The following is an 18,236-nucleotide window of genomic DNA, read 5'->3' as shown; positions in this document are numbered from 1 at the left end:
GCCACCCTCCCTTTGACACCATAAACAGCTTCTTTGGGCCTGTAACCTATGCTCTGGGGGACCACTCTTTAAACAGAAGAAACAAGATCAAACAGTGTCATATAGATCATAAAGTCACAAAATGGAAGCACATGCGCCAAATGGTCCTAGCCCGATTCTCGTATTAGATACAGTAACTACTGTGTAAACTGATAAAGTAGAATAGATTGGGCCAGTCGGACTTAATTACACTTAATTGCAAATGTCGCCTTAAGTGTTGTTTATATACTATGTCACCCTTAATGCTGTGGAAAGAGTTAAATTCATATAGGGCAACATGTATATGTGAAATTAGTTAGTTCATTAAATTCTTTGCTATATGTACTTGCAGAGGGATTATTATAAATAATACCCGGACTGGAGTCTTAAAAATGGTCCAGTGTGACTTAATTACATTAAATCGCCAATGTTGCCCTAAGTGTTGTGGAAAGAGTTAAATTCAGATTGGGCGACATGTATATGTGGAATTAATTGATTAGTTAATCAAATTCATTGTTAGATGTATTGAGTCAAGGGATTATTATAAACAGAACTCATATGGAGTGCTAACAATGGGCCAGTGCGACGTAATAACAGTAAGTCTCAAATGTCGCCCTAAGTGTTGTGGAAACAGTTAAATTCACATAGGGCAACATGTATATGTGGCATTAATTAATTAGTTCATTAAATTCTTCGCTACATGTACTTGCAGAGGGATTATTATAAATAGTACCCATACTGGAGTCTTAACAATGGTCCAGTGTGACGTAATTACATTAAATCGCCGATGTCGCCCTAAGTATTATGGAAAGAATTAAATTCACATAGGGCGACATGAACATGTGGAATTAATTAATTAGTTAAGTAAATTCCTTCCTATATGTATTAAGCAAAGGGATTAGTATAAATAGTACCAATACTGGAGTCTTAATTGTTGCCCTAAGTGTTGTGAAAAGAGTTCATTTCACAATGGGTGACATGTATATGTGGAATTAATTAATTAGTTAATTAAATTCCTTCCTATATGTATTAAACAAAGGGATTAGTATAAATAGTACCAATACTGGAGTCTTAAATGTTGCCCTAAGTGTTGTGAAAAGAGTTAATTTCACATAGGGTGACATGTATATGTGAAATTAATTAATTACTTAATTGAATTCTTTGCTATATGTACTTTGCAAAGGGATTATTATAAATGGTGCACATACTGGAGTCTTAACAATGGTCCAGTGTGACGAAATCACTGTACACTAAATCACCACTGTCGCCCTAAGTGTTTATTTTATGCTATGAAGTCCAAAGTGTTGTGAAAAGAGTTGAATTCACCTAGGACAACATAAAGATGTTGCCCTAAGTGCTTTATGTGCAATTCTCTATTTTCTTAATTAAATTCCTTGGTATTTGTATTTGGCAGAGGGATTATTATAAGCACACCACCAGTCCGGTTCTCCTTCAATACTCCTCTCCAGAACGGACACAATTTTCTGGTCAATGGTTCAAGAACAGGATTGATAAAGTATACAGTTTGTATTACAAAACCATTACTTCATCTAGCCAAGGATCTGAAGAATTATTAGTCTCCAGTGGTTGTTGAGTCAGTGGTCCATATTCAATTCATGTCGAATTATCAGGAACTATAACCAGTTATGCAACAAGACAGGAAGAAAGTCACTAAATTTCAGAGAAATAAAGCAACTCGAACACAAGTTCATGGACAGTTTTCCCATAGATCTAGATAATACAGTGACTCGAGTCAATGGTTCAACTCAAACGTAGGTTTCAAAGTAGTGATATCTTGATTAAAGGGTGTGAAGACTCGCGCACAAAGAAACGTCTCATGCCGGTAATCTCACCTAGTCTCGAATGAGGTGTAACAGAAGTGTTAGACACCACCATGGATCCCAGAAAATACACACACAGCTTGCTACCGTCGGTACTTAGACACTAGTGTACAGCTACGGTCAATACCCACAACACAGTGTACAATTAGCAGCGATGGACATCTCAGGTCTAGATAAAAGATAACAAGGTATCACATTTCACTACTGTCTGCATTTTGTAGCGACAAGAAGAAAACTTTACTTGCAAGCAACGGAAAGTTCACTTTTTCCGCGTGCGTGGCACGCCGTTTAGGGCGAGTGTTCAGTGCCTTTAAGTATCGAGTACAACTGATGAAATGTAATATAGTAAAGCAAGGTTCTTGTCACAACCATATGAAAAGGTTATGTTGGTTATAGGAAACTTGTACCAGCTACATAATTTTTTAGGTAGCTAAACAAATCACAATCATATATTCCATATCAGTCCTCACTTCTATATATTAAAAAAAAAAATACTTGTCTTTGAAGTGCATCTCAAATAATTTTGAATCAAATTATTCTATATAAGTATTAATCAGGGCATAAAGTGTAGTGTATAGTGTTTGCGATTGACAAGTGATACGATATACCATGTCTTGTCAAGCAGTATTGCTTCCTCTAGTGTCGTTAATATATTTTGTATTTCTCAAGAGGGATCATAGAAGGCATATCATTTGTCTTTGGTTTGAGCTGTAACGACCAGCTTTCAAATATTATCTGCAGGTTATAATATGTATTTAGATTAGATTTTAATATGCATATAAAATTATGCCATTTGAAGTATGTGTGTTTAACGAAAATAGCACAACTTATCGCTTGATAAGTTATCAAGTTTTTCAAGTATGCAGCATTGATCAGTGATTTGAATAAGAACAGATTGTGGCTCGGAGGTCCATCAAGTCAACGCCCTTTTAATGGGGATTGGCCCCTTCCCCATTAAACAGACATAAATTGCTGCATTCTGAGGCATATTTGGGCTATAAATTAGGTATTTCATAAGGTCTACACTGGGATTGTGCAAATATGTGCTTTACGTTTTTGGTTGTTTTTGGTTGTGTTGACAAAAAGAGTTTTGGGAAGGGGGAGCTAGGGGTATACACCTTCCACACAACCCATGGATTTATGCTGGGGGGGGGGGAGAGTTTCTAAACTACAGAAATTAAAAATTTTACTGTTTTATCGAAAGGTGCTGTTCTTTTTTCTTTAAATGGCTCTTTAGAGGTTCCCTTCATGTGACCTGCCCCCCCCTCACGTACCCCACATTCACATTGTTTTCAGGCTAGAAGGTTTTTCTATAGGATGTTGCAAACATTTCCATCTTATAGTTCACATGATAAGGTGAAAACCTGAATCAGCCCCGACACCGCGTCATCTCTTCAGTTTCACCCATCTGGATACTTCAGACTTCACAGAACCGTCATATATTTGTCAAATCTGTGCGTTTCGCCATAGGACACACACCGAGACATAGCAAGAATTATAGTACTTTTCATAGCTCATTACTGTAACTCATGGAATATGTAAGTAAATTTCGACGTATATTTTGTCGCGATCGCCAGGTCTGACAAGCGGTGCGGGGGGGGGGGTCACGGGAAAGGGTCTCCGAACTTGCTCATGATTCCCCATTTGGCCGACCATGTACCACACATCTTATTAATATGCGGCGCGATGATAAGAAAGATCTCATTTAAAGTGATCAGGAGTGTCAACACTGAATTTAGTGCCATGGGGTTGGGGGGTGCTCACTCCAGACATTTGCACGTACGGTGAACGTCACGCGCACGCGCACACACTACACGTACGGTACACAGGCCTATTGAAAAGATGGCACGGTACTACTGCTAGTATTAGTGAGACCGCGTCTCGTATCAACTTGGAACAGAAAATCGACATCTGCTGTGACCAGAACACCAAGTATTATTACAAAGCCTAAGCATCTACTGAAAATCAAGGATGTGCACTTTTATCATTAAAATTCGGGACGTTTATAGGCCAAATAGTAAGTTGTATTATTAATGCAGGTGCTATTTGAGTATATTGGCTAGTTTAGTGTAACGATAGGCTAGGCCTGACAACATACACTGCGTACAACTAAACGAACCAATGTCAGCCAGAATATTAACACTAGACTGCAGCTGCATACAGACTCGCACGAATGTGATGTAGCCTAACAAGTAACATTAACAATGCATGCTTGCAATGTTAATGTTGTTATTGGCAGGACATTACTAGTGGGGTGCCACAAGGGTCTGTTTTGGGTCCATTGTTGTTTGTTGCCTATACAAATGACATTGACGGAGATATTAATTGTGTACGTGCTAAGAAGTTTGCTGATGTCACCAAACTATTCTTCTGACAGGTCTCTTTCAATAGCGATTCTGAGATTGACAAATTTCAAACGCCATGGGCGGCGATCATGGGGGGATGGGGGCGGGGGACATGTCCCCCAGGGCTAATATTTTAGGTGGGGGATATATTATCTAATATCCCCCCCAATATTTGGTGAGAGTCTTTTTGTGTGGCTATAAATAGAAAATAATGCGTGAGATTATTTATCCAAATCATATTTGGCGGTAGCTAAAACTTCATCCAACACATACTGCATGAGGTAAATGACTCTTCGTGGTCGTTTCTGTGACCTGTGACCATATAGCATGTTGTCACTCATGATTATGATCATAATGTCTGTACATCTATTGTGTATGAGTGTAAGTACATACAATATGATCCACATCGATATGTATAAATACAGTAGCTGTTATAAGAGGTTTTAATATTTGTACACCAATAAATTAACTGTGTCTGAATTTTCGAAAATACCCTGACCAACATTCTTCATCATCCATACCTCTACTCAGGCAATTTTGACTGTTCTGTTAGGGGTTGAAGTTTTTTTTTATCTATATTGGTTGTCCATAGATGATATTTTGTGCAACATTATGGGCATGTTTTGAAGTGAATTTATTGTTCAAATTCTGAACGAATAATGGCCTTAAAACCTTGAAAAGTGGGGCTGATGGGTATTGTGGGCCGTTATGTAGTATTACCTACAAAAGCAATGATCCACAGGAGATGCGATGAGGTCGAACATGATGTGTGACTGGTGAAAATCTTGAAAAGGGTTATGGATGAAAAAAAACTATTGGGTAAAACTTGGTTCTCAGGCAAAAGTGTACATCTAGTTGGTCATTTTCAAGCCTGAGAAGTGCCATTTCCGGTGATCTGGGGGGCTATCAAAACCAGAAATTTTCTTGTACGCGGAGCGCCAACCGATGGTGGCTCCGCTTAGATAGTAATATGCAAAATATCACGAAGCGCGTGAACAAGTTTGGGGATGAAAGATGCTACGCGCCTGCACCCAAGCAAATGTCCCCCCCCCCCAATATTTGAAACAAATCGCCGTCCTTGTCAAACGCATTTGGATAACGTTTTTTGATGGTCTCAGGGATGGCAAATGCTTTTTAATATTGATAAATGCAAGGTGATGCATATTGGTAGAAGTAACCAAAAGTATACCTACAGTTTTAATGGTGAGGAGTTACAGGAGGTCTTTGTTGACAGAGACCTAGGTATCTACATTGACTCATCTCTGCAACCTTCTAAACATTGTCTCTTAAGCTGCTTAAAGAGGTAATAGGGGTTTAGGTATGATCAAGAGGAACTTCAATTTTCTGAAAGAGGACATAGTTGTTAGGCTTTATAAGCAGTTGACAAGGCCTCATAATGGAGTATGTTGTGCAGGCTTGGAATCGATATTTTGCTAAGGATAAGGAAGTAGGCCTACTCGAAAAGGTCCAGAGAAAGGCTACTAGAATAATTAGTTCCTTAAAGGTGCCCCTTATTATAGGCGGTTACAACTGTTGAATCTCACCACACTAAAGGTTACATGGTGACTTGGTTCAGGTTTTCAAGATTGTGTATCATGTTTTCCTTCACTGACTTTTTCATGTTTGCTAATAGTAGTCGTACCAGATGTCATTGTCGTAAACTCCAAAAGTCACAAACTATTTGGCATAACTTTTTTTCTAATAGGGTTGTGAATGAGTGGAATTGTTTGCCTGAGAAAGTTGTACCGGCAAGTAGTGTGAATGGGTTTAAGAATGCTTTGGACAAGCACTTTAAGCATTGTAATCGGCTCTGAGTGTTTGTGTCTTCTGTTTTTTTTTCTCCTATAGGGTCCTTGATGGGGACTTGAGTGTCCCTCCTGATCCTTTTTTTTCTAATAAACTAAATAGTTTGAATAGTACTATTTATAGGCAGCTAGACCTGGCCTAATTGTCACTAGGTTAGGCCGAGCTTCCAGAATAATGTATGTGTGCTTAGGCCTATGCAATTGCAGAAGCCAACCTTCTTAACCATTTTGAAAGAACTTTAGCAGGTTAAAGTAGAACGATAGTGACAGAAAAAAAATCTCTCATTTTCATATATAATGTAGTTTATATGTTACCAAGCAACATATTTTTTTAATTTTCCAAATAGCACACCGGAAAGTTATAAAAAAGGGAATTAAAACATCGTTTTTTAGTCTCCGTAATTTAGGAATTTGCAAACACTGCAACGACCTTGAACAGCCCTCAGGTCAGTGAATGACGTCACTCTGATGATCTTTTCTGTTGTGAACTGTTCAGTACGGAGCTGTGCGTGCATTTTGTGTCAGCATTTTCCGGCGTAATGTTCAAGACATAAAAAGATAATGAATATCATGGTGTTTCTTGATTTCTTTACCACGTGTTTACAAGTTTCTTTTTACGAAATTTGCGGCGATTTCGCAACGATTTCCCAATATCTGAAGAGGTAACTCGCAAGCTGACCCAAAGTAACGTAAATCTCAAGATCACGTTTTTGGCGGGTTTTATACAGAGTGATGTATGAATGTGCTCACTTACCAGTCAAACTGGCATAATGACAATAGTGATGATAGTCTCAAGCGTAGTTTAGTATAACATCCGAAAGAAAATCCAAAGTTCTAAACAAAGTAGATTCGCTTGTATGCACTAGGCCTACTGTAAAACATAAAGGTTCCTTGTTCCGTGCGTCATTAAATCCAACAGAAAGGTTTCATTGAGCTTGAAATACAACCGCATTTGAACTCAATCGAGTAGTTAGTCTAGCTCGAACAATTTTCTCACTACATGCAATGCCTATTGCGTTTATTCACATGCATGCCTCGTGGTTTGGGCTTCAGGAGGAATCGTATTCTAGCCCAACTTCACGTAGGTCCGCAAACGGTACTTTCACACTGCGCAAACATAAGTGACAGTGTGCGCTACCGTAAGTAATATTTACACGATGTTTTGTTTCGCTCGAGCATACACACATTTCCTATTCGTATTACATTTAAAGTGGTGTGGAGGGTATGAACACATCTCTGCCCAAAAAAACTCTGCCTAAGCGACGTCCATGCCCCAATTGAAATTTGCACGTGGATTCTTTCCTCACATAGTCATAAGGTTGTTCACGTCTGACATATCTTCCAGTTCCAACACTTACTGTTGCATTTATCGGGATATATATAAATAATGCGGCATAAAAGCATCAATCTTTCAAACTTTTTTTTACGTTAGTGACCTTGCCACACGCAAATTTCAATTGGGCCCGAGATGGCTTTATGACCGATTATTCCGTAATTTACATTGGGGCAGTCGGCTTCACTAAAACGACAAGAAAAAGCAGGAACAATAACACCTTATTAAAATTAGACCGTTAAATGTCTCACGCAGTGTATCAAATCTCCTCTCTGCATGGTTTAGGTTGTTTGTCGAGTCCAATATAGAGTAGGTTGCAACTAAACTTACACACTAAGTGCACACTGCTGAAGTACACTACGCTGAGCTCACTTTGTTATCATCATAATGACGTCACATGTCACTGTAGATCACGTGATCATCATATCGCTGTTCGCGAAAAGCCCAATTTTTGTTTTAAAAATCAATGAGTTTAGGAATTTTTTTTAAGCCTTTCCCAACATCGGATTGACTTGAATTTTCACATGTGTAATATGGAAACCAACTAGAATACTCTTGAATAAAATCGTATTTTTTCGTCGATGCTGAAAAATCACTATCGTTCATCTTTAACTTAACCTTTCAGAAGGTAAGCTTAACTTTTTCTTTGCAAATGTTACAAGAATAGGCTGAGCATGAGTCGTGCCAACAATGTCACTGCATGAGGGAAATTCTCAGTGACAGAGTAAATAATTGCTCTCACACCCACAGATGAACACATGTTCGGTATATTACTATGACTAATCTGGATTTAAGAATATAAGTATGTTTATCAGCTGGTGAACAGTTATTTAAGGTATCATTTAATTGTTTGTTTTTATTTACTCCATCAGTGATCTTCCCTTTTCCAACAGTATTACTGGAAAGACTCTTGCTCAGCCCCATTACACAACACTTTATGAACAGAATACCGCAGATAGCTGATCGTGAACTATGTGAGGAATCCACATGCAGTACTGATCATGAAAATAGTAAGAAACAAGGTCTGTTTTTCAAGCTATGTTTATGGTTAACTAAAATTAAGAAGAATGAATTGTAATTTTAATAAACAAGCCCTACTGATAATGAAATTCTGTAATTAATAAATCAAAGGCTTTCAGAAGAATTTAGGGCAACTGAATTGATTGATTAACAGTAATTTAACCAAACCTGTGGAGGAAGTTTTCTTGGCAAGTTGAACGCATACAATCCAGCCGTGGCGGATCTTTAACACTTTTTAGCAGTCTAAGAATCAAGAAATATTACTCTTGAAATTAATTTGTCCCGCAAAAAAGAAAGCGGCTTGACGTTTTTTCGTTATCACTTTCCAGTCCAGACAAACAGCTGTGGAAATGGTTATAAAAACAATAATGCCTTAACGTACGTTGTGCGGCCTATTTAAGCTGAAAAAAAGGAGTTAAATACAAACCAATAAATGTGGATTGTCAATAAAAATTTTCCTGCATTCAAGCACTTCATTCAAGCAGCCCAAATCTCAATACTTAAAGTGCTTTTGTTCATTTCTCTATTAAGGTCTCTTTTTGGTTTTTGGTTCTGTATTCTTCCTCCTTTTATTTATCTGCACATTAACTGCTTTGCCTGTGCCTGCTCACATTTCAATTTTTCCTTTTTCTTTTTCTCTTGTTTTGGCATGCTTGCACTCACATTTACTTTATATTTTCAAACTTGTTATTCCAAATAATTGTTATAATGTTGTATAATATGAATACAAAATTCAAAATTTTATAATAATTACATTTTTTTGGGACAAATTCTGGTAATATTTCCGCTTTCACTTGGGTTGGGATGGGGTGGAGGATGGGAGATTGTTGGCCGTCAGAGGGGGCTGAAATGAGGGAGATATCAAGATTTGTGGTCAGTGTTGTTCTACATGTCCTGCTTAATGTACAATGCTCTCATCTTTCGGATGATTCGACCAATCAGCATTCACTCCAGGACCATGTTAAGTTGTCACATTTTGTGGCATTCTTTTCCTCTGCACCTGTACTACCTTGGACTCTTAAAAGCCATTGTTATTAAATGAGATGAGCTTCTTTGAACTGTTGAGAGAAGAGTGAACAAACAAGAAATTTAAAGATGAACGATAGTGATTTTTCACCATCGACGAAAAAATACGATTTTATTCAAGAGTATTCTAGTTGGTTTCCATTTTACACATGTGAAAATTCAAGTTAATCCGATGTTGGGAAAGGCTTAAAAAAAATTCCTAAACTCGTTGATTTTTTAAACAAAAAATGGGCTTTTCGCGAAAAGCGATATGATGATCACGTGATCTACAGTGACATGTGACGTCATTATGATGATAACAACGTGAGTGTACTTCAGCAGTGTGCACTTAGTGTGTAAGTTTAGTTGCAACCTACTCTATATTGGACTCGACAAACAACGTAAACCACTAGCAAAATCCAAGAAATTGCGTTGTAGGGGGATGCAACAGAACGAATGTGGACTCTACAATAAGTTTTTTTCAATTTTCCAAGCGGAAAAAGTAGTGAGAGATATCGGAAACTCTGGATACGATTTGTGAGGAGAACCAGGAAAGACTTCATCGCACCAGGAGTTTCTCATGGCAAGAATGTGAAAGTTTGTTCTGCCCACTTCACAGAAGATGATTCTCGGGCCCAATTGAAATTTGCGTGTGGCAAGGTCACTAAAGTAATAAAAGTTTGAAAGATTGATGCTTTTATGCCGCATTATTTATATATATCCCGATAAATGCAACAGTAAGTGTTGGAACTGGAAGACATGTCAGACGTGAACAACCTAATGACTATGTGAGGAGGGAATCCACGTGCAAATTTCAATTGGGGCATGGACGTCGCTTAGGCAGAGTTTTTGGGGGCAGAGATGTGTTCATACCCTCCAAACCACTTTAAATGTAATACGAATAGGAAATGTGTGAGCGAAACAAAACATCGGTTAAGTATTACTTACGGTAGCGCACACTGTCACTTATGTTTGCACAGTGTGAAAGTACCGTTTGCGGACCTACGTGAAGTTGGGCTAGAATACGATTTCTCCTGAAGCCCAAACCACGAGGCATGCATGTGAATAAACGCAATAGGCATTGCATGTAGTGAGAAAATTGTTCGAGCTAGACTAACAACTCGATTGAGTTCAAATGCGGTTGTATTTCAAGCTCAATGAAACCTTTCTGTTGGATTTAATGACGCACGGAACAAGGAACGTTTATGTTTTACAGTAGGCCTAGTGCATACAAGCGAATCTACTTTGTTTAGAACTTTGGATTTTCTTTCGGATGTTATACTAATCTACGTTTGAGACTATCATCACTATTGTTATTGTGCCAGTTTGACTGGTAAGTGAGCACATTCATACATCACTCTGTATAAAAGCCGCCAAAAACGTGATCTTGAGATTTACGTTACTTTGGGTCAGCTTGCGAGTTACCTCTTCAGATATTGGGAAATCGTTGCGAAATCGCCGCAAATTTCGTAAAAAAAAACTTGTAAACACGTGGTGAAGAAATCAAGAAACACTATGATATTCATTATCTATTTATGTCTTGAACATTACGCCGGAAAATAACAGTTATGCTGACACGAAATGCACGCACAGCTCCGTACTGAACAGTTCACAACAGAAAAGATCATCACAGTGACGTCATTCACTGACCTGAGGGCTGTTCAAGGTCGTTGCAGTGTTTGAAAATTCCTAAATTACGGAGGCGAAAAAACGATGTTTTAATTCCCTTTTTTATAACTTTCCGGTGTGCTATTTGGAAAATTAAAAAAATATGTTGATTGGTAACATATAAACTACATAATATATGAAAATGAGAGATTTTTTTTCTGTCACTATCGTTCTACTTTAAAAGGAGACTATAAAACAAAGAGATAGCAGTACAGTTGCCTTTAATTAAAATTGGTCGTAATTATCGTAATGGGCGTTCGTGACGGTCAATGATTACTTCCTTCCTGGGTTTGGATAAACCGTTACAAGCTTTTGTCACTGGGTCCTGTCTTTCTTCCAACCGGTTGTTGACAAATTTATCTGTATTCTGTTTAGAGTTCCTCCTGTCAAGAGTTGCAAGTCTTACTTTTTATTGCTCTTTGCTATCATAGATCTCAGTGAAGCTTGAATGTATATAAATGTAAAGTTGTAATGTGGAAGTTGTTTAGGAGGACTAATTCTGAATCTCTATTGGCCAAGTTTCAAATTCATCAGCTGAAGGTAGAATGCTTAGTCTCTGATGTGAAATTGAATTTCGAAATTAACATTGCCCTAAATATTAAGGATAACCCAAAAGGCCTTCTTTTCTTATGTCAGGTCAAAGCAGAAAGTTAAAGATGCAATTGTTTCTCGTAGGGCACCACATGCTGATAATATAGTTACTGATAGTCAGGATCTTGCAGATCTATGGAACAACTATTTTGTGTTGGTTTTTACAAGGGAAGATATGAGTAGTATTCCAGATTTTCAGGGGGGGAAGTGATAGTCCTAAATTGGATAAGGTCTTATTTTCGGATGAGGTTGTCTTAAAGGAGCAGCTTCGTCTTAATGTTTCTAAAGCTTCTGGACCTGATGCAATCCATCCGTATCTGTTGAAGACTTTTGCACACCATTTCTGCGTTCAACTTTCATTGGTTTTTAGTAAATTTATGAATGAAGGTTATGTTCCTAAGGACTGGAGATGTGCTAATATTACCCCAATTTTCAAGAAGGGTAATAAGAGTAAGCCCTGTTATTATAGGCCCTTTAGTCTCACTAGTGTTGTTTGTTAGGTCATGGAGTCTTTTGTTAAAAAGTGTATGGTCAGTCACTTCAGTAGTCAGTCTTTGATCAGAGAGTCTCAACATGGCTTTTGTCAAAAAAGGTCTTGTCTCACTAATATCCTTGAGTTTATGGAAGATGTAACAAGCTCACTAAATAGGTAGAAGTCTGTAGATGTTGTGTTCCTGGATTTCCAGAAGGCATTTGATAAAGTGCCCCACCAGCGTCTTTTACTTAGGTTGAAGAGTATGGATGTCAATGGGAATTTACTGCCTTGGATCGAGAATTGGCTTGGTAATAGGGAACAGAGGGTGGTAATTAATGGCTGTGCTTCTTCTTGGCAGGATGTTACTAGTGGGGTTCAACAAGGGTCTGTTTTGGGTTCCTTGTTGTTTGTTGCCTATATAAATGACATTGACAGAGATATTTTGTGTACAGCTAAGAAGTTTGCTAATGACACCAAATTATATTCTGATTTATTATATCTCTTCCAAAAGCGATTCTGAGAAGTTTCAAACGGATTTGGTTAAGGTTTCTTCCTGGTCTCAGGGATGGCAAATGCTTTTTAATATTGAAAAAGGCAAGGTAATGCACATACAGTAGGTACAGTAGTAGTAACCAAAAGTATCCCTACAATATTAATGGTGTGGAGTTACAGGAGGTCTTTGTTGAAAGAGACCTAGGTATCTACATTGACTCATCTTTGCAACCTTCTAAACATTGTCTTGAAGCTGCTAAAAGAGGTAATAGGGTTTTAGGTATGATCAAGAGGAACTTCAGTTTTCTGAAAGAGGACATAGTAGGTAGGCTTTATAAGCAGTTGGTTAGGCCTCATCTGGAGTATGCTGTGCAGGCTTGGAACCCATATTTTGCTAAGGATAAGGAAGTACTTGAAAAGGTCCAGAGGAGGGCTACTAGGATGATTAGTTCCTTAAAGAGTGTTCCCTATTATAGGCGGTTACAACTGTTGAATCTCACCACACTGGAGCTTAGGAGGTTACTTGGGGACTTGATTCAGGTTTTCAAGATTGTGTATGGTTTTGACAATAATTTCTCCTTTACAGACTTTTTCATGTTTGCTAGTAGTAGTCGTACCAGAGGTCATTGTCTTAAACTCCAAAAGTCACATAGTAGGATTAATATTCGGCATAACTTTTTGTAATAGGGTTGAGAAAGTTGTACTTGCAAGTAGTGTCAATGGGTTTAAGAATGCTTTGGACAAGCACTTTAAGCATTGTTATAGGGTCTGAGTGTTTGTGTCTTCAGTTTTTTTCCTCTCCTATAGGGTCCTTGATGGGGACTTGATGTCCCTCCTGATCCTTTTTTTCTAGAAACTAAACTAAGTTGATACAAATCATTAAACCTATAATGCATTTATCCATATATATAATTATGATTATGATGAACCTCTGCATGTACATTATTTCAAAAATAACACTATCACATTTCTGCTTTCCGTCTTGAGAGAGGGATGTATATTTGACAGTCTTTCTGCAATATTTTATGTAATATTTTCATGCCATGATGGCCACCTTTATATATTACAAATGGAAGAAGTATGAGTTCGTTTTATATTATACACATATAACAAAGAAGTATGAATTGTATTATATGGAGAAAATTAAACTGACCAATGTGATGAATGGTTTCATCCTCTGCTGATTCTTGTCTTGGTCAAAAGAGGGACAAGAGAAACACAACAGAGGTTTTTATAAATATGAATTAACAGCTCACACCTCGTCTTCCTTGATTTTGCCCTCCTCAGCCAATCGACCTGAATGCTCACGTCTACTCCAAGTCTAAAGAACTTATCCAGAGGGAGTACCAAGACGAGGCTGTACTGTACACGGCCTACCCTCCCAATCCATTCACGTCGATGTCAGAGAGAGAAAACCTAGATTACAAGAAATAAATTGCGGACAAAACTGGTCAAGGTTTGTTCATCTGATTTTACAAGTCCTGTAGATAATTTTTTTTTTTTTTTTGTGGTGGAGGGGTCCAGGGGCTGGGCATATTGGTCTGATATGAGGGCTCACTGACACGATTTGGGTCTATGACCTTTCAGCCCTTGTCCCCCCTTCCCTTCCCCTACTCCTCCCAAGGAAAGGGAATTGCCATGAAAGACAGATTTACACCCTATTTGAGATGTTATGGTCTGTCTGTTTCACTCTTCAAGGAGAGTGAGAAAACCCATCTCCATACGTTTCCTCCTCCTCGCAACACAGATTTGAATCTCTCCTCAGCAGTTCCATTTCTGGCTTACATCATGCTACCCCCTCCCCATCCCACCACATTAAAATCCTGCTCCTAGTCCTACACTCCCACTCCAATTCTGTTAAACTCCGCTATCATCCCAACCCTCCCTCCCCCACCACCACTGCTTACCTACTTACACCATCACCCTAGCTTATACCCTGCTTGTAGGCTGAAATAGAATGGTCTGGCATCACACCTCTGGAGGGTGGTGTTGACCCACTCTCAGACAATGGATTTCATCATCATCATCATCATCTCTCACTCATAGATCAACTTTTCTCTCCTCTTCCTCGTTACAGATGTGAAGGAGATTGAGCTGATCGTGCAAGCCGAGGAGACTGAAATTAAAGAAACCAAGGAGGAGAGAGGATGGAGAGAAGATCAGAACACAGAAAATTACAACTAAGACTGTGACCATTCACGGAGGTAATAGTCTGCTAGAGCGTACCACTTACTGGTAGAGAGAGAGAGATGGAAGGTCGTTGTCATTCCTCCTGTTCAAGACACGGCTACATAATCTAGCTGTGGATTGTGATCTTACAATTCATTTTAGTCCTATATTCTCCAGCTTCCTCTCTCTTCACCCAGCACAACCATCTTAAAACTTAAAATAAGTTGGCTATAGTATGTTCATGTGAGTGTGTATATGTATGTATGTAAGTTCTAAAGCCATGAGAGACCATACTATGGCCCACTCAATACATCACATGCATAAATAGGTGCGTTTCTGTTGGGTTTGATACAGTCATGGTAGAATTTAATTATGATCTCATCAATGTCTCTCTCTTGTACGATCGCAGTTTTCCATCCTCTCTCTCTCTTCACAACTCTTTCAGATCAACCGGGGACAGTAGAAACGACCACAGTCATTCGTGAATGGCAACGATGACAGGGCACCCTCCCCCACCCCGAGGGCAGTCAGAGCGTGGAAGGTTCCCCCTCGAAGGACTCGTCCCTCTTGCTGTTCAAGAAGAAAAAGAAGTTCCGAACGCCATCATTCTTGTCAAAGAAGAAGAAGGACAAAAAGGTGGAGAGCTAGAGGAAGAATCACTACTTTTAAAATGACGAGTCAAATTTCTTTTCATAAGTTTGTTTGTGTGGAGAGTTGGTTGTAAACGTTAGTAAGCAGTACTGTGAGAGTTCAACTGTCCAACGCTGTGAGAAGGAGAGGGGGCCAGCATATCTCCCAAGTACTGATCACAATAACCCTCCCTCCCCTCTCGTTATTACGATTTTTTATATATATTTTCTCTCTTTGCAAGTACTATGTTTGTAGACGCTTTATAACAGCTACATGTAGGACAAGTATATGCCTACTCCGTGATGCGAGAAGCTTCTCTCGAATTTCCACGGCTACGGGAAGTGGTCAGGGCAGAGGTCAACGGTATAAAAATGTCCAGTTTTTTTGGTCTTTTTTTTGGGCTTCCATTATATAAGTTTATTGGGTTGTTGTTAAATAGTGAAATAAACTCTAGACTGGATCAGCATTATGTTCCAGGGGAAAGTTTTCTCCCTCTCTTTATCATTTTTCCCCCTTACTTTTCTTTTAAATTTTAGGCTAACAGGATCGCAGAGCGTACACGGTCTATTTACTCCAGTTGCATAATGTAACTTTTTTGTATAGTACATAATATCATGTATTTGTCGGAACAGATTTTAAGCATTGGAGTCGTATCACTTTCCTCGGTTAGTATTTTGTGTAGATATGTATGAGAGTGGCGCACATAAAGGCCCCTTCCTTCCTTCTTGCATTCCCGGGTTTCCGTAACCGGACCACGAGTTGGTTCGGTTTTTGTATTTCCCTGAAATGTTATTCTCATTTGTATTTTTTTTTTTTAACCTATCTGAATGTTTGCATTGTTGTTAATATCATGCATGTTGTGAAGAGAAAGTTTCGTCTTTTGTTTCTGTTTCGAGGCCAGGTCACAGTGATAGAAATCATGATAACTACAGCTCTTTGACATATATAAACTGTTTTCCATATTTGAAGGAAAGTTTTTTTTTTCCATTTTTTTTTTTTTCTATTGGCTTTGGATTCAGACCTACTTAAAACTTAGTTGTAGGAGTACCTTAGTAAGTGCAATTTAAAAAGTATCGAAAACAAAACAAAATTAAGGTAATTATCATATATGTCTTTGTTTCATCTATGTCATATATATAGAAATATTAAACTGTGTTCTGTTTTTTATTTAAAGTCGAACACAGAAAAAGCAGTGAAAAACGGCTACCGGTTGTTAAAGTATGAATTCTATTAGCCCGCTGTTGACTCGTTATTTGTATCTAGTCTTGATCTTGATTTATGAAAGGTGTAGCTATGATGATGATGCAGAATAATATTTGCCTGTAAACTTCAAATGCATTTCACAAGTTTAAAAAGCTAGCACGGGGGGTGTGAACAAACCTGTAGTTATGCATGCTGTGATTTGATAATAAGGGAATAGCCATCTTCAGACCACGAGGAAGTGTATTCCTGTGTACCTCTGGGCGGGTTCAGTGACTGGGCTGTACCATTGTCCCGTGGATAAAAGGAACAGTCTTACCAAGGGCCAAAAACTTGGCATTGTGTCCACATGGTAAACATGTACAACTTAACAATGAGCAGAGGCCATCCCAGGAACAGGTGTTCATTGGGATATATAAATATTGGTGTTATGGCTTTGAATATTTATTAGCTGATGTTAGTTTAGTGCAGGGCTAATGAATATTCATGAATTTGTATTGACATATCAAAGTATTCAGATCAGCAGGAAGAGAGCAGCCAAGTAGAAAACATCCCATTTCATTCAACAACTTTCTTGGTATTTTGCCTATTTTGTGAGGTTACCATGGTGATGTGGTTGCAATGACTCATTCTACAGCCATTGTGTGTCAGGTGATGCCTTATTAAGAGATTTGTAACAATAGTAGAGGTTGAAGGGAAATATTACAAATGGAAAGTGGCAGTATTTATAGACAAGTTTGGAGCAAATTATGCTTGTTACAGATGTACTGAAACTTCAAGCACAATGAATATTCATGTCATATATCAAAATTAGCATGATTCCTATGCCTGATTTTCCATGTTGTCGTCATGTGAGCGTTCGTGTTTAATGGAGGGTTTTGCAGTCACCATGGGAACCGATACCCCAGGGATTGTATAGTCCATGCATGTAGTTAGCTTAACTAAAATTTTTGGAAAAAGATCCTTTGCACAGAAATATTTAAAAAAGAATGGAAAAAAAAAATTGGGAAGGTGAAGCGAGGTATAACTGCAAGGCTGTAAAATGATACAAAGTTCATGAAAAGTTTAAATTGAGATAAAAAGTTGAATGTATATATATCCTGTATGGTAGTTAATTAGTGTTATGTAACCAAATTTGAATATTGACATAATGAAACCTAAAAATGGTTATCGAAGAGTGAATGATGACGGTCAGAAACGCTGTTAAGAAATTGCCATGGTACTAATCGTGATGTTGTATTTGTACAGCAAGATCACCCAGGTCGATCTGAAGTGTTTTTTTTTTCCTTTCCAGAAAAGAGGTTCTGTTTTGTGAAGTGTTTGGTTGGTTGGAAGAGTAGACTTTGGATCGACTCTTAATCCCAGGCAGGGGAGTGACAGGGTCTTCTCTTTTCCAATATTTATAGTTTTTGGACAAAATTTACTGTTACCCAAACCTTTCTAAACTCGGAATTAATTTTCAATCAAAAATGGTGGGGGGGGGGGTAATATCGTGTTCCGCAAGAGGTGGAAAAATAAACAGGCAGTCCTGAAATTCCTTTTCTTTCCGTGTTTATTTCTTGTCTGTCTCTCTCTTATTTCTAGTTGTAGAAGAAAAAACAGAGAGCGATTTGAGAACTTGTCTGGTCCTTACAAATGGAACTG

At 38.3% G+C, this 18,236-nt stretch overlaps 1 long non-coding RNA gene across 3 annotated transcripts; it reads left to right on the top strand.

Moving 5' to 3' along the window:
* Window positions 1–3,694: 3,694 nt before the first annotated feature.
* On the top strand, window positions 3,695–18,096 carry LOC139961474 (uncharacterized). Of its 3 annotated transcripts, none has more exons than XR_011790896.1 (5): window positions 3,695–3,791; window positions 8,236–8,352; window positions 13,881–14,049; window positions 14,671–14,797; window positions 15,208–18,096. It is a non-coding gene; the product is annotated as an uncharacterized lncRNA (long non-coding RNA). The 3 variants fall into 3 exon arrangements; XR_011790895.1 differs by having other exon boundaries at window positions 3,726–3,876; XR_011790894.1 differs by having other exon boundaries at window positions 3,782–3,876; window positions 8,215–8,352.
* The last annotated feature ends 140 nt before the right edge of the window (window positions 18,097–18,236 follow it).

Source organism: Apostichopus japonicus, chromosome 20, assembly GCF_037975245.1.
Source record: "Apostichopus japonicus isolate 1M-3 chromosome 20, ASM3797524v1, whole genome shotgun sequence".
NCBI classification, from domain to species: Eukaryota; Metazoa; Echinodermata; class Holothuroidea; order Aspidochirotida; family Stichopodidae; genus Apostichopus; species Apostichopus japonicus.
The sequence above is the reverse complement of the archived record's forward strand: the minus strand, read 5'-3'. Positions and strand labels throughout refer to the sequence as shown.